Here is a 16,951-nt window from a genome sequence, read left to right as displayed (position 1 = left end):
GGTCCCGGGAAGGAAATAAGGAGCTCCCTGTTAGATGAATAGGATTGGGTTGTTGTTTCTTCTTTCTGTCCGTGCGTGGTTTTTTTTTTGCTCTCCGATTTTGACAGTGAGGCGCGCGCTTTGCTGGAGAAGAGAAGCTGCATATGCACGCATTTTCAGAGTAATGCAAAAAATAATAGTACTAGTCTAGATAGATGGATAGGTGCAGACATGCGTTTGCAGAGTAATGTGGAAATAATAGCACTTGCAAGAAAAGTGCACGCATGCATTTTCAGAATAGGGCAAACATAGCACTCGCAAGACAGGTGCAGACATGCGTTTGTCGATGAATGCAAAAATAGCAGTTCTTGCGAAAAGAAATGAGAAACGCATGCGCTTGCTTTGAGCTGTGCAAAACCGGCGCTGCTTGCTTGCACATTTGATGCGCGATTTGCACAGCGCTGTAAAACAGCATATCTGCGGCTTAGGCACGTAGGCGCCTGCTCGTCTTGCTTAGCGCGCTGACAACACTCCCGCGTGCTTTGCAGAATGCGGAAAAGTTTGCAACATTCTCAGGGAAGTTTGGCAACTTTCTTAAGGGCGTTGAGTATGTGATGTTTCGTTAAGGTCGTCTGGTGCCTCAAGTATTGAAGCTAATTCCCGTGAGGGGTGCGGGGAGGCGGGGTATAAATAATAATTCAGTAATGCTACAGTGCTAAGCGTGCCTACCCATAAATAAATTATATTGAATTCATTGGTGCATACACTCTGGAGAGTGGGATTAGGATGGCAGCCTAAACTGGTTAAAATTAAATTTGTTGCCATGACGCATACCCTGAAGATCAAAAGCATTATGCTCTGCCATGCTGGGATCATAGAGTTGGAAGGGATCTGAGGGTCATCTAGTCCAACCCCCTGCAATGCAAGAATCTCAGCTAAAGCATCCATGACAGATGGTCATCCGACCTCTGGTTAAAAACCTCCCACGAAGGAGAGTCCACAACCCCCCAAGGGAGGCTATTCCACGTTCTAACAGCTCTTACTGTTAGAAAGTTTTTCTGAACGTTTAGTCTGAATCTCCTTTCTTGCAACTTGAAGCCACTGGTTCGAGTTCTACCGTCCAGAGTAGGATAAAGCAAACTTGCTCCATATTCCATGTAACAGCCTTTGAGATATTTGAAGATGGCTATCATATCTCCTCTCAGTCTCCTCTTTTCCAGGCTAAACATACCCAGCTCCTTCAGCCGTTCTTCTTAAGACTTGCCTTTTCCAGACCCTTGACCATCTTGGTTGCCCTCCTCTTCACACCTTCCAGCTTGTCAATATCCTTCATACACAACAGTGAACACCAGCAGGCAATATCGCTACTGCTCCACCATTTCTGCCCATGCATTCTTCTGTTCCCTTGTGAGAACACTGGGAAAGGGGGGCCACCAGGTGGCGCGTTGGAAGATGGCTGACAATAACATCTCTCTGACCCATACGAGGTAATTAAGGGGCTGCTATGGGAAGTATGCAGCCTTCCCACCCCCCACCCCAGGACAGTGGGGGGGCACTGTCTTGCCAGCGGTGTTCACAATGCACCCCCTGATCCGAGAGATGGGGGTGCCGAACACTTGGCACGAGCCCTCGGTGAAGTCAGATCTTCCTGACACTGATTCCAATTAGCGTGTGCTGGTTGCTTCAGCTCGGAATTATAATTGGAAACATATGATTGGAAAGGAAGCTGAAGCACATACATCAAGTAAAGCTCGACGATAAGACTGCCGATTAATGGATCTCTGTGACCGGGAGTGACGGATGGATAAGTAAATCTTCTGATGACTCACCACTAGGAGACTGTATGTTTGGAACGAAGGGGGGGGGGTGGAGGAAAAAACTCTTTTTCTTTGCACGATGTGATATTGATAACCCTTCACCCCAGAAAGAAATAAGATAGTCGTGTTTTACTAATCATAAGCAGGATTTTAAGAACTGTGTGGGATGGATTACAACAGGAGGGAAGATTGGTGAACGGTGAGAAAGAGGAAATTTTTTATGACGCAGTTTAAAAATGGCGTCTCGCCAAGACAGGCTTGCCGGAGAAAGAAGGACAGGGGGAGGAGAATCAGGATCGTTCGAAAGAGATGGAATGTTGGAATGCAAGTTTGACCTGACAGAGCCCCCTTATTTATTTGATTTATTTGGCTAGCCTGAGAAAAAATAAAGGACAGACCGAAGATTAATTTTGTTTATGGAAGCGTTGAACAGAGGCTGTCCCTGAGCAATATGGTCTTTGAAGAGTACAAAACCCACACAGAGATGCCAGTTTTCAATCTGTTTGTGAAAATCATCAGAGATCGCAAAGAAAGGAATATATGATAACAACAAGAAGAGAAAGAAAGTAGTAAAGGACTATCCGGATTGAACTGGATAGAATTGTCTAATTAAAGCAGTAAAATAAGTGATGCCTGGAGTTATCCGGAATTTTGGACTCGTGCGGAGCTGGATGTATGGGTACCCTCAACAAAATTTAAAATTTGGCTGTATAATTTGGAACTAATGTGATTTGAAGAATGTGATGTGATTGGCCTGTTAAAAAAAATTATTTATTAAAAAAAGAGAACACCGGGAAAGATCTGTTATGCCAGTGTACTGCCTCAAATTTAATCACTTCACCCCTGCGATTTTCTGGCAGGAGGTACTGCAAATGGATTTTTTTTCCTGGAATCAAATAACAGTAATGCACACTAATTAAGAGTTATATTCCATTGCTTTCCCAGAAGTGCCTTTTATGTCGTGTGAAAGGTCAACCACAATGCAGAAATTCACAGTCAGGGAAACCCCAGGACAATGGAATAAACTGCCGTATGATCGGCCACAGGCTGCACCTCTAGCTCAACATGTCCTGCCCAGGCTTCACCCACACTAAACCATTTTTCTGTGGATTCCACACTTGTCTCCCACTTTGGTCCTGCCCAAAGTCAAAACAGCCTTCACATCCAAAGCGGACTTTATAACTCACATGGTGGGCAGCATACATCTTTCAAAGTTGATCCTGAAGCCCATCTCTGAAGTCTACAGCTGGCAAGTGGCAAACTGCATATTCACCTACCTTTCCACAGGTCTTCCCCCTGTTCGCTTCTATAGGGCCCTGGGAGGGGGCGGGAATTAATACAGTGGGAATTTAGGTCTCGTAGGACCTGACCTTTGCTTGAATCATGCGTTGGTTTTGATCCCGTATAATTTTGACGGCTTGAGGAGGATCAGTCGTTGGATATGCCAACCTGCAAGGCACACACCCAACTTTTGCAACTCCATGCATCGTGATTTTTTCTTTCTTCCTGGCTTCTAAATTATGCACAGTTTCTGATTTTCTCATGTAGCTTCACCTCACTCAAATCAAAGGTATGCAAATGGCTGTTTCCCTTTGGCTGCTTGCATTCATTAATAATGAAATAAACAAGCACGGTTACATGTGCAAAACAAATCTTTTCCTAGAGGGGCAGGCTGCATTCTGCCTACAGTATTATTGGGACGGCTGGAGCGCATGGGTTCTGTCTTCTCCATCGCAAGAGCTATTTAGGGAGGCATCCAATTATTAATGGGAGCGATTGATTTTCCCTGAAGCAAGGAGCCCCTTGCTACGCTATTTGGCTGGCTAACCAGACCAAGTGCATTATTTCTCCAGAATTCAAAGAGGCAAAGATGTGATTCTCAGAGGTGAAATGTGCATTTTGTATTACTCACATTAGTGGAAAGAGAAGGCTTGCCAAAAGCGGCCAGGTGAGCTTTGGAGGTTACTGAGCTCTAGGCCTAACAACAATTCTCTCCCGTTCAGTTATTCAGTCATTTGGATTTGCAAAGGAGTTTACAAGAACAAAATAAGGTTTGTTATTTATATATACGGTATATCTGACATATATATCCCACCTTTCTCCTCCAAGGAACTTAAGGTTGCGTATGTGGTTCTCCACCTTCCGCATTTAATCCCCAACGGCAACCCTGCAAAGTAGGTTAGGCTGAGAGGCAGCGACTGGCACAAGGTCACCCCCAGCGAACTTTCTGACTGGTTTGGGATTCGAACCCAGTCTCTCCCAAGTCCCTCTTCAAACAATCTATGACCACTACATTTTTTCGCTATAACACAGTGGTACCTCGGTTTTCGAACGTAATCCATTCCGGAAGACTGTCAAGCTCTGAAACGTTCGAAAACCGAGGTGCAAAGCGCAGCCTGCAAATTTAATAGAGAAAATTGAGGAAAAAATAACATACACACTCGGTGGAAGCCGTTCAACTTCCGAAGCATGTTCAAAAACAGAAGCATTTACTTCCGGGTTTACGGCGTTCGAGTTCCGAAATGTTCGTTGACTGAGACGTTCAAAAACTGAGGTACCACTGTATTTGCATTTTCAAATGCATGCTTTCCCTTAGTATATGCATTTCTGTACACATGACTTGGCTTACTTGACTGGAGAACTGCATTGCAGAATTCGGAGGCCCCTGAATTTCAAAGCACGTCTCTGTTTAGGTTTGCATATTGCTTTGGAAAAGTGAATGAGGCAGATAAGCATTAATCAATGCAAACCGAAGTGCAAACATGCAAACCAAAGTGAATTTCTTGTCCATCCCTGCCTGCAAAACAACTCCCCAGAAGCATTCGATGTAGGAGCAACTAAGTTTCCACCAAGACTTGAAACACAGTGCAGAAGATCTCCCAGCCTGCGTTCCTCAACTGCAAGCCTATCATTATTGTTTATTAAACTGATGTGCCGCTCTTCATCCAAGGAGCACAGGGGGGTTTACAGTATAAAAACACATAAATGCAGAACAAACAAAACAGTAACTCCCCTGCCCCCAGCACAGCTTAAAAGCCCATAGATTGTTTATTTTTTTTAAAGAATATTTATTCCAATTTTAAAGTTACAGAAAAAAATATAGAAAAAAAAAGAAAAAAACAAACCACATACATCTTACAAAAAACAGACAGTAAAAAAGAAATAAAAAAGACAAAAAAATCACAGTAGAAAATAACAAAAATCAAATTAGACCATTACAACCATTTTCCCTTTTACTTGTTTCCATGACTCCCTCTCACCTCCCTGCTTTGTATTCTAGTTTAAATCGTATCTCCAGCAAATCCTTCTAACCTTCTTTTCTTTTACTTATTTTAACATTCAAAAGTATTTAATTCTCCTCTATCCTCATTTTACACTTCATATTTACTTATTCCATTATACCCTGTCTGCCAATACGGTCTAGTATTCTTCTCCAACCTTTTTCTAACATTCTTTTATATTACAGTGTTTCTGGAGATATATTTTAAATTTTTTCCAGTCTTCTTCCATCAACCCTTCTTCCTGATCTCGAATTCTGCCGGTCATCTCAGCCAGTTCCATATAGTCCATCACTTTCCTCTGCCATTCTTCTCGGGTAGGCAATTCTTGTGTCTTCCAGTATTTCCCAATAAGTATTCTTGCCGCTGCTGTCGCATACATAAAAAAATTCCTGTCTTCCCTTCACACCAATTGGCCGACCATGCCCAAGAGGAAAGCCTCTGGTTTCTTCACAAAAGTGTATTTCATTACCTTTTTTAATTCATTATATATCATTTCCCAGAAGGCCTTGATCTTTGGGCACGTCCACCAAAGGTGGAAAAAGGTTCCTTCATTTTCTTTGCATTTCCAACATTTATTATCGGGCAAATGATAGATTTTGGCTAGCTTGACTGGGGTTAAGTACCACCTATAAATCATTTTCATTATATTTTCTCTTAATACATTGCAAGCCGTAAACTTCATACCTGTGGTCCATAACCGTTCCCAGTCAGCAAACATAATATTATGCCCAACACCTTGTGCCCATTTAATCATAGCAGACTTAACCATTTCATCCTGTGTATTCCATTTCAACAGCAGATTATACATTCTTGACAGATTTTTAGTTTTAGGTTCTAACAATTCCGTTTCCAGTTTAGATTTTTCCTCCTGGAAACCAATCTTTTTATCTAGGTTAAAAACCTCCCTTATTTGATAATAGTGAAGCCAATCTCGAACTTTAGTTTTTAATCTGTCAAAACTCTGCAATTTTAATTTATCTCCAACTTGTTCTAAAATTTCACCATATTTTGGCCAATTTGTCTCCATATTAGTTTTTTTCAATGCCTTTGCCTCCATTGGTGACAGCCACCTTGGTGTTTTACTTTCCAACAGATCCTTATATCTCACCCAAACATTAAACAATGCTTTCCTGACAATATGATTCTTAAAGGCCTTATGCGCTTTAACTTTGTCATACCATAAATATGCATGCCATCCAAACACATTATCAAAACCTTCTAGATCTAAAATGTCCACATTTTCAAGAAGTAGCCAATCTTTCAGCCAACAAAAAGCGGCTGATTCATAGTAAAGTTTAAGATCTGGCAGGGCAAATCCCCCTCTTTCCTTCGCATCTGTTAATATCTTAAATTTTATTCTAGGCTTTTTGCCCTGCCAGATAAATTTGGAAATATCTCTTTGCCACCTCTTGAAACAGTCCATTTTGTCCACAATTTGCAATGTTTGAAACAAAAACAACATTCTAGGCAATACATTCATCTTTATCGCAGCAATTCGGCCCAACAATGATAACTTCAATTTTGACCATATTTCTAAATCCTTCTTCACTTCTGACCAACATTTTTCATAATTATCTTTAAACAGATTCACATTTTTGGCAGTCATATTCACCCCTAGATATTTCACTTTATTAACTATTGTTAATCCTGTCTCTTTCTGAAACCTCTCCTTCTCAATCTCTGTAAGGTTTTTCTCTAATACTTTAGTTTTCGTCTTGTTTAATTTGAAACCTGCTACTTGACCAAATTCTTGGATTAACTGTAATACTCTTTTTGTGCTAGCTTCTGGCTCCTGTAATGTCAAAACTAAATCATCAGCGAAAGCTTTCAATTTGTACTGTTTAGCTCCGATTTGTATACCTTTAACCAATTGGTCTTTTCTAATCATATTGAGCAAAACCTCCAGGACCGATATAAAAAGCAATGGGGAGATTGGGCAACCCTGTCTTGTTCCTTTCTCTATCTTAAATTCTTCTGTAACTACATTGTTCACAATAAGCTTAGCTTTTTGTTCCGAATAGATTGCACCTATACCATTTTCAAAACTTTGGCCTACCCCCATCCCCTGCAAATTTTTCTTCATAAAACTCCAATAAATATTATCAAACGCTTTCTCTGCATCTACAAATATTAAAACAGCTTTAGTATTAATATTAACTTGCAATTTTTCCAAAATATTGATAATATTCCTAGTATTATCTGACAGATGTCTCCCAGGGAGAAAGCCCGCCTGGTCTTTATGAATCTCTTTTACCAGTACATTTTTTAATCTTTTAGCCATAATTTCCGCAAAAATTTTGTAATCCACATTAAGTAGGGATATGGGACGGTAGTTCTTCAACTGTGTCTTCTCCACTTCGGTTTTTGGTATAAGTGTAATGTATGCTTCTTTCCACGACTCGGGTGAAAAGCCCATAGATTGTTTAATTAACCAAAGGCCTGGGGAGAAGAGGAATGTTTTCGCCTAGCACCTAAAGATATATAATGAAGGTGCCAGGCAGACCTCCCTGGGGAGAGCATTCCACAGGCAGGGAGCCATTGCAGAAAAGGCCCTTTCTCATGTTGCCGCCCTCTGGACCTCTTGCGAAGGAGGCACACGAAGAAGGGTCTCAGGTGATGGTCTCAGGGTCCAGGTCAGTTCATATGGAGAAAGGAGAAGAAGGAAGAGTTTGGGTTTGATATCCCGCTTTATCACTACCTGAAGGAGTCTCAAAGCGGCTAACATTCTCCTTTCCCTTCCTCCCCCACAACAAACACTCTGTGAGGTGAGTGGGGCTAAGAGACTTCAGAGAAGTGTGACTAGCCCAAGGTCACCCAGCAGCTGCATGTGGAGGAGCGGAGACGCGAACCCGGTTCACCAGATTACGAGTCTACCGCTCTTAACCACTACACCACACTGGAGGGCCTTGAGGTATTGCAGTCCAAAGCCTACATCACTGGGGAGCAGCGCTGGGATCTTCCTCCTTCCCTATATGAAAAGGATGTTTAAAATAATGTTTGTAAAAAAAACAAAACCAGAAGCTTTTCTTTTGGGAATTATAGGGATAGAACTACCTAAACTGTATAGAAACCTATTCATGTGTACAGTGGCAAGAATGTTACTCGCACAAAAGTGGAAAGAAGCAGAAGTCCCAGCATAGGAAGAATGGATACAAAAACTTATGGAATATGCAGAAATGGCGAAACTTACCGGAAGAATAAGAAATCAAGATAACAAACTTTTTATAAAAGGATGGAAACGGTTTATTGAATATTTACAGATAAATTGTAAACAGATATGAACTGGCAGGATTATTGTAATAACCTGCAGTTTCATAAGAGTATATATTTAAAGAGGATGACCAAGTGAGCTAATTAAGTTAATTTGGATATGCGGAAGATATTAAAAAATAAATTTAAGGAACCTCAGAAAGAGGGGGAAGGAAGTCAAGTTTTGAAATGTCAAAATGGTTGTAAAATCAGTGAAATGTATAAACCTGAAAAGTATAAATAAAAAAATGGAAAAGAAAAAAATGGGATTTTCCCTCTTCTATTATTCAGCCAAGACTCCAGACAGACTAGCAGTGCCAATCAACCTTTGACTGGCAGAAATAAGTCAAATGCAAAGTGGGGGAGGGAGATAGAATCATAGAAAATGTAGAGTTGAAAGAGACACGGAGGGTCATTTAGTGCAACCCCCTGCAATGCAGGAATCTTTTTGCCCAGTGCGGGACTCAAACCCACAACCCTGCGATTAAGAGTCTTGCGCTCTGCCAACTGAGTGCCTGTCAAACTTTGGTACATTTGGCCTCGCAAGAAGAAAAGGGATAAGATTCTCCTGTGAGACCCAGGTTCTGCACTGCCCCCCATTTCTTCACAATGTCTTTCTTTGCATTAATCCTGCTTGCTTGCATGAAGCTTAAGTGGAGGTTAGACTGCACCCGGTCTTCCTCGAAAATTTATTCTGATTTTGTTGGTCATGCAGCAATCAGCATTCATCCTGATTTGTTTTTCCAGAATGGGGAGGGGCTGTACACCTTCCTGCTCTCCATCCGTTCATCCCACACATTTTAGTTCATTCACCTGTCGCTTCCCTAGGGCAGGGGTGGGAAAGCATTTCGGTCAGTCTTATGAGGCTTAGCCTTAACAGGATTGGGCTAAATTTGATAGATGGGCAGGACCACCCACCTGATGTCGTGATGGCATCAGGCACAAGGGTTTAGCCTTCATTAAACTGACAGATAAGCTATGGTTTTCCCATTAGTGATGTATGGAAGTGAGAGCTGGACCATAAAGAAGGCTGATTGCCGAAGAATTGAAGCTTTTGAATTATGGTGCTGGAGGAGACTCTTGAGAGTCCCATGGACTGCAAGAAGAACAAACCTCTCCATTCTTAAGGAAATCAGCCCTGAGTGCTCACTGGGAGGACAGATCGTGAAGCTGAGGCTCCAATACTTTGGCCACCTCATGAGAAGAGAAGACTCCCTGGAAAAGACCCTGATGTTGGGGAAGATGGAGGGCACAAGGAGAAGGGGACGACAGAGGACAAGATGGTTGGACAGTGTTCTCAAAGCTACCAGCATGAGTTTGACCAAACTGCCAGAGGCAGTGGAATACAGGAGTGCCTGGAGTGCTCTGGTCCATGGGGTCATGAAGAGTTGGACACAACTAAACAACAACAAATTGACAGATAGCTCAGTTGGTTAGAGCATGGTACTGATAATGCCAAGGTTGCAGGTTCAATCCCCGTATGGGACAGCTGCATATTCCTGCATTGCAGGAATAGATTATTCTGCTCTAAAATTCTATGATTCATTTAGCAGGGGATGCTGATGCAAACCTTCCTGAATTCCTTGCTTTGCTGTAGCGGGCTTTCCATGCAAATCCCATTCCTGTGTTGAATCCTGTTGAACTGAGCAAGATTTCACCCCCAGCTCATCAGCCGACCAGCAGAGGGTTAAATCCTGCTTCTTTGCTCGTGGAAACAGGCAAACACAGCTAATACAGGATTTAACCCCGCTCCCCTGCACCATCACATGGTATCACAAGTAACACCATCTGACTGGCAAGTGGGTGTGGTTTGGAGAAAATGCCATTGTGGGCTTTCTCAGACCCCTGGGGCAGGACTTGTCGACATGCAGAGAGCCAGGAGGCCAGCTGGCAGGCCCCAGCTGTGCCTTCTCCATCCATTGGCCCATGCTCCGACGTAAATCAGCGACCCAGGCTTCAAACCCAGGGCATGCTATCAGCAGAGAGAACTGCACACACAGAATAGGCGTGAGGCTTGTGGAAGCATACTACAACTACAGATTTAGTAATCATAAATCAGGACAAAGAAACATGTCGGCTCTCTCTCGTGTCGTCTCAGAAAGAACAGCAAAAGCAAACGCCATACACAAACGGAAGTTCCCAGCATACTGTGCTGGAATGTAAACAGACATGTGACACGTAACAATCCCATGCCTGTTCCTTAAGGTAGAATGGAATTCTAACAGGACTAAGTTGCAGACGGGTCGAAGGTCGCCTATCCCTGTGCTCAGGGACATATCTGCCACGGATGCTTTAGTTGAGATTCGGGCATGGCAAGGTTGGATTTGATTACCCTTGGGATCCCTTCCAACTCTGCAGTTCTATTCTAGGAGTGCCTTGATCCACTTCAGTTTTGCAGACCTAAATTTCAGGTACGCGCTTAAACCCCTGTTGTGAAATATAGATGCTCTTGATGTAACCTCAGCCGATTACTTGTTATAAAATAAAGGACTGCGCTTTAGAAAGGAATGTGCTCTTTTTTTCTCCACAAGAAGATCTGAGCTCATGAAGGAAAAGTTACGGGTCTCTCCCCGTGTGGTTACAGGCATTGTAAAAATGGTATTTAAATTGTCCATTTGGTTTGACAGGCCAGGAAAAAATATATATATAAAAAATTAAAATCTGCTAGATAAAACCTCCTGCCATTTTCAGATATATCCTAAGAAAAATAGGACTCTTGGATCATTGATATTCCACTAAAAATGAGAACGAGTGCAGAGATTTCCCCTGTTCGCTTTGGTCTCCCTTTCTGTCATTTTTGTAGAGCTGTAAGTTACTAAAGTCCTCTGTTCACGCGGTTTAGAGATAACCATCTATCAGCATGGCCATTAGGAAACTCGATTTTTATCACTGAGATTCTTTTTTTAAGAAAATAAAATAAAATAATACCTGCTTGCACTCTTTTTCTAAAGTATTGTTCCTGGTTTGTGGGGTGGTCAGTTTGGATGATGCCCCAAGTTCCTTCCAGTTCTTGGGGTCCTGCACCCAGTGATTGTTTGAACCTAAGATGGTCAGACAAGTTTCTTTGTAAACAGACCATGACCTTAGCTCCTCCTCAGAATGAGCTAGGTTGCAAGAGCTACACTTAAAGAAGAAGGCCTTCTTCTTCTTCTTCTTACCCGTAGCCGAGTAAGATTGTCTTCCATAAACACAGTTTTAAAAGTGAGTCCATAAGTGACTGTGGAGGCCAATTCTGGATCCACACGTCCTTCCACAGTGGGGACATAGGTTTTCAGGCAGGAGCTGATCATGGTGAGGGTTTGCCAAGCGTGCCTTCCTCTTAGCACATTTCTCCCTTTCATCCTGAGTTCGAGCATCTTCAAAGCCCATGACACCTTTGGTAAAGGCTGTTCTCCAATTGGAGCGCTTGCAGTGTTTCCCAGTTGTCGGTGTTTATACTACATTTTTAAAGATTTGCCTTGAGAGAGTCTTTACACCTCTTTTGTTGACCACCAGAATTACGCTTTCCATTTTAAAGTTTGGAATAGAGCAGTTGCTTTGGAAGAGGATAATCAGGCATCCGCACAACACGACCAGTCCAACGAAGTTGATGTTGAAGAATCATTGCTTTGACACTGGTGATCTTTGCTTCTTCCAGTACACTGGCATTAGTGTCCCCCTGGTTAATGGGATGGGGGCATTTCCTTCACCCCTTTCTCCTAGCTGCCATGAAGGAGAACAGTAGCCAGGGGGAAATGTGTGAGTGGAAGCAGGCAGGAAGCTGGAAACACAGAAACATGCCTGCTCTGTTCTGGATCCAAAGTTGCAACTAATAGAGAAGCAATACAATTTGGGGTGCTAACTAACAGTGTTAGAAACAGATATGAAAGCTAAGAACGAAATGGGATCTTAAACATAGGTTATGGGTGCCTCAACAGAATGTCTAGGGGTGCTATTTTATAACAAGAATACAAAACTGGAAATGAATGAACTGCAGCTAAAATCTCATATTGATTTTTCACATGGTCTAGTCCACTTCTGAAGATTCAAAAAACAAAAACAAAGCCATACTTCTCCAGCCCTAATATTCTTATGTGGGTCCCTTCTCCAGTCTTCAGAGAGTGGCTGGGAGGCAGAAAAGGTCCTTTCATTCTAGCAGTTGCAGTTTTAATCTGAAATCTTAGGCACGGTACTGCGCCCAAAGCTCAGAAACTGCTCGCACTAATGAAATTCCCTGTCGCAAAATGCGCCTAGAACAACGGGAGTTTCAAGTTCCGGGTGCTAAGGTTGTACACATATATGTCTAAATAAAACCCTAAGGCCCTGAGCAATGAAAAGACAACAGATCACACATGGGTGAAGGGGAATGGGGGGGTATAGGGGAATTTGAAATATTATTTATAATATAAAAGCTTTAATATAAAATTTCTAACTGTCTTGTATTTGTATACAGCAAAGAGAAGTTTAGAGTAATTAGGTATATTTGAATTTAGTTAAATATGTAATAGGTTTATGTTAGAAAATGAATATGGATGTTGAATTTGATGTTTGTAATTTAAAATAAAAAATTAAAAAAGAAAAGAAAAGACAACAGTGCCCCCATATGTAATTAATAGAATCATAGACCTGGAAGGGACCCTATCACTAGTCCCAACCCCCTGCAATGCAGGAATTTGTAGGTGTCCCCGCAACCTTGGTGTTGTCAAAATCACGCTCTAACCAACTGAGCTATCCAGGCTATAAAAACAATACTAAACTGGAAAATAAAATTTAAAAGCAAAAATAAATAAAACATAGATTTATTGCAACACATTCTTTTGATCTGCATTAGCAGCTGGACCCTGATTTAGGTGGGGATCAGTAATAAAAGAGAACAGGAAAAATCATTATTATTATTATTATTATTATTATTATACTGCCATTCATCCCAGAGTGGTTCACAACAGAAAAATACAAAATGAGAATACAAAATACATACATAAAATCAAGAGAGAGGAGTGTGACAAAATCTAGCAAAGATCAGGTTTCCCCACGATGACTACTTTGGTGCTTAAAAAATAAATAAATCAAAAATCAGATGATGATGATGATTTTTAAAAGTCTGATTTTTGTTCCTCTGCGTTGCTGGTTCCCAAGCACTTACTTAGTCCCACTGGTGTGTGTGTGTGTGTGTGTGTGTGTGTGTGTGTGTGTGTGAAGGCCACCCTGGAGCAACAGGTAAGAGCGCTAGTGGCTGGTGCATTGCATTTAACTTAGGATATCAGAAATTTCAGTGGGTGGGGTCTCTAGCAATAGTTCCCCATTCTGTTTTGCAAACGTTATCCCACTGCCCTTGAATAAAACAACAGCCTTGTTTTGTCAGCCTCGGAGATTTATTCATTAAGTTTGCCACTGGGCTGTGCTATAACTCTATATATTCAGCGCACTGGTTTCTCAAAGACCCATTCGCTGTGCATTATTCAGTGGAACGAACATGACTGATGCAGGCGCAAGTTGTCAAATGTCATAAGAAGATGCTCAATAATTAATGCCAAGGTAACTCTCCGAGTTTGTCTGCTCCTTTCACACTAGGCTAGCAGATAGCACACCCGGTTATCTGTTCCAAAGTCACTCTGCGCAGAAAACGCTACACATCTTGGCAAAAACGCACTGTTTCGCTTTGGTATTCAGCGTATAGCTCTGGAGACCTATATAAGGCACCATAAGCTCTAAACCTTATAACAGATCCATTCAACTCAATCTCAAGGAAAGAGTGGGGGAAATGGGGCCTTCCAGATGTTCAGGGCAGATGGGAATTGTAGTACAAGAACATCTGGAAAGCCACATGTTTCCCAACTGATATTGTCTGAGGTATATGACTTGGTTCAGGATACAAGCCTTGGTTATGGAAGGTTCTCACAGAGAGAAGGTGTTCCACCAATGAACTTGTCATGGGGACAGCCTGGCATCGACAGGGGTGCTGAATCCTAAAATTCAAGGGTGGGGGAACTGGAATCAGCTGGTGGGATGGATCTTTATCTCCTCCACTCCCAGGTTTGGCAAGTGTGTGGGACTGCCTGTCAACTGCATGATGCCACAGTGACATCAGATGATCAACAGAAGTATAGTGTCCAGATCAAGGAAAGTAATAGTCCTACTCTATTCTGTCTTGGTCAGATCACACCTGGAATACTGTGTCCAGCACTGGGTACCACATTTTAAGAAGGATGTTGACAAGCTGGAACATATGCAGATAAGGGTGGCCAAGATGATCAAGCGTCTGGAAACCCACCCTTATGAGGAACGGTTGAAGGATCTGGGTATGTTTAGCCTGGAAAAGAGGAGACCGAGAGGAGATGTGATAGCCATCTTCAAATATCTCAAGGGCTGTTGCATGGAGGATGAAACAAGCTTATTTTCTCGTGCTCTGAAAGGTAGGACCCAAACCAATGGCTTCAAGTTACAAGAAAGGAAGTTCCAACTAAACATCAGGGAGAATTTTCTGACAGTAAGAGCTGTTTGATAGTAGAATGGTCTCCCTCAGTAGGTTGTGGAGTCTCCTTCACTGGAGGTTTTTAAGCAGAGGTTGGATGGCCATCTGTCATGGATACTTTAGTTGAGATTCTAGTTCATGGGTAGGCAAACTAAGGCCCGGGGGCTGGATCTGGCCCCATCGCCTTCTAAATCTGGCCCGCGGACGGTCCAGGAATCAGCGTGTTTTTACATGAGTAGAATGTGTCCTTTTATTGAAAATGCATCTCTGGGTTATTTGTGGGGCATAGGAATTCGTTCTTCTCTTTTTTTAGATATACAGTCATACCTTGTGTTGCGTTTGCTTCAGGTTGAGCGTTTTCAGGTTGTGTCCCGTGGCGACCCAGAAGTACCGGAAAGGGTTACTTCCGGGTTTTGCCACTTGCGCAGATGTGCAAAATGACGTCACACGCATGCGCAGAAGTGGCAAATCGTGACCCATGCATGCGCAGATGTGGGTTGTGTTCTGCTCATGTTGCGAATGGGCTCCGGAACGGATCCTGTTCACAACCAGAGGAGCCACTGTATATTCTGGCCCCCAACAAGGTCTGATGGACAATGGACCGGCCCCCTGCTGAAAAAGTTTGCTGACCCCTGGTCTAGGATGACCCACAGGTCCCTTCCAGCTCTACAATTTTATGAATCTGTGGCCCGTTTTTGCATAGCGCTGTACACCTAAGCCACCAAGTTCACCTGACCGTTGATGCTGACAAAAGGCAGTGCAGAGTGTTTTGCAAAGGCTACTGATCAGTAGTAGCTGCAAACCCTCTTCGGCCTAGGTGTGTCTTTACCTGCTCTTGTAGGGCAGGTGAGTGTGGCGTGGGGCTGGCAGGCATAATTACACCCCCAACTCTACTAGAGCTTCTCAGCTGGAATAACTCAACTGTAGGCTTGCTCTGTAAAGGAGTTTAAATTTAGCTGATGGCTTGACGTGTACCTGTGAGCAGAAATAAGCCAGAGCCTTCTGAATAATCCTTACAAGAGCACCTGAAATGATAGGTCTTTATTTGTGTGAGCGCAGCTTTAGAAAAATATGATATTGATATGGAATAATCAGCATCTATAAAAATGCCACCCGTTTCATTCATGGTTTTTAATTTCTTCTATTTCCCCCCCACCAACCCCCGTTAAATGACTGATATTATTTGATTTAGAAGTTGCTCTTTTATTTCCTCGCGAGCTGGCTGCCCGCCAGCTTTTAAAATAGATAGTGCTTGATATATTAGAGGCTTTTTAATTAATTACTTGGATGTTTCTTAACAAGCTTATGCATTGTAACGTGCGTATAAAGGACACTGTGATACAAAGAAGGCTCCAAATGATGGCATGGGTGGACTTCTTCCTCCTCTTCCTCAGAGCTGATCCTGTGCTAGAGCAACTTCGTGACCCATGGACCCACCTCATTCTGAGGTCTATGTCCCTCCCACAAATTCCTGAATTTCCTACTAATCTTCTCCATCAATTAATGAGGTGGGGAGGGCGGAATTGCGTTCAAAGGGGAGAGAGAATTTTGACAAAATTCTTACGGCAGCAGTGCAGGGGTTTTTTGGGTCTTGTCTTATTTTGAAGTGGCCGGGAGGCATTTCTGAACATCCTTTCCTTTCTTCTACATACATCTACATACATACTTTGGGACGTGGGTGGCGCTGTGGTATAACCACTGAGCCTCTTGGGCTAATCCCCGTGATGAGGTGAGCTCCCGTTGCTCTGTCCCAGCTCCTGCCAACCTAGCAGTTTGAAACAACATCAGTGCAAGTAGATAAATAGGTACCGCTGCGGCAGGAAGGTAAATGGCATTTCCGTGCGCTCTGGTTTCCGTCACGGTGTCTTGTTGTGCCAGAAGCGGTTTAGTCCTGCTGGCCACATGACCCAGAAAGCTGTCTGTGGACAAATGCTGGCTTCCTCAGCCTGAAAGCGAGATGAGCGCCACAACCCCCATAGTCGCCTTTGACTGGACTTTACTGTCCAGGGGTCCTTTACCTTTACATACGCCTCCAATGATATGCAGTCTGCAGCCTTCCCAGGTGCCTGCATCTCAATTACAACTCAAGGGGAAGACATCAGGAGGCAACCGCACGGCTGGAGTCAGCAATGCTTCAAGATACCAATTGTTGGAAGACACAGAAGGGGAGAGTC

The 16,951-nt window shown here is 42.8% G+C and overlaps 1 long non-coding RNA gene across 1 annotated transcript in view; it reads right to left on the bottom strand.

The window, feature by feature from the left end:
* Positions 1-16,951, bottom strand: part of LOC308480958 — a 183,357-nt gene that overhangs the window by 30,176 nt on the left and 136,230 nt on the right. The gene's annotated exons all lie outside the window — the stretch shown is intronic.

Source organism: Podarcis pityusensis (genome assembly GCF_964106645.2).
Source record: "Podarcis pityusensis genome assembly, chromosome: 7".
In the NCBI taxonomy this organism is placed as follows: Eukaryota; Metazoa; Chordata; class Lepidosauria; order Squamata; family Lacertidae; genus Podarcis; species Podarcis pityusensis.
Note: the sequence above shows the minus strand (reverse complement) of the source record. Positions and strands in the feature narration are given on the sequence as shown.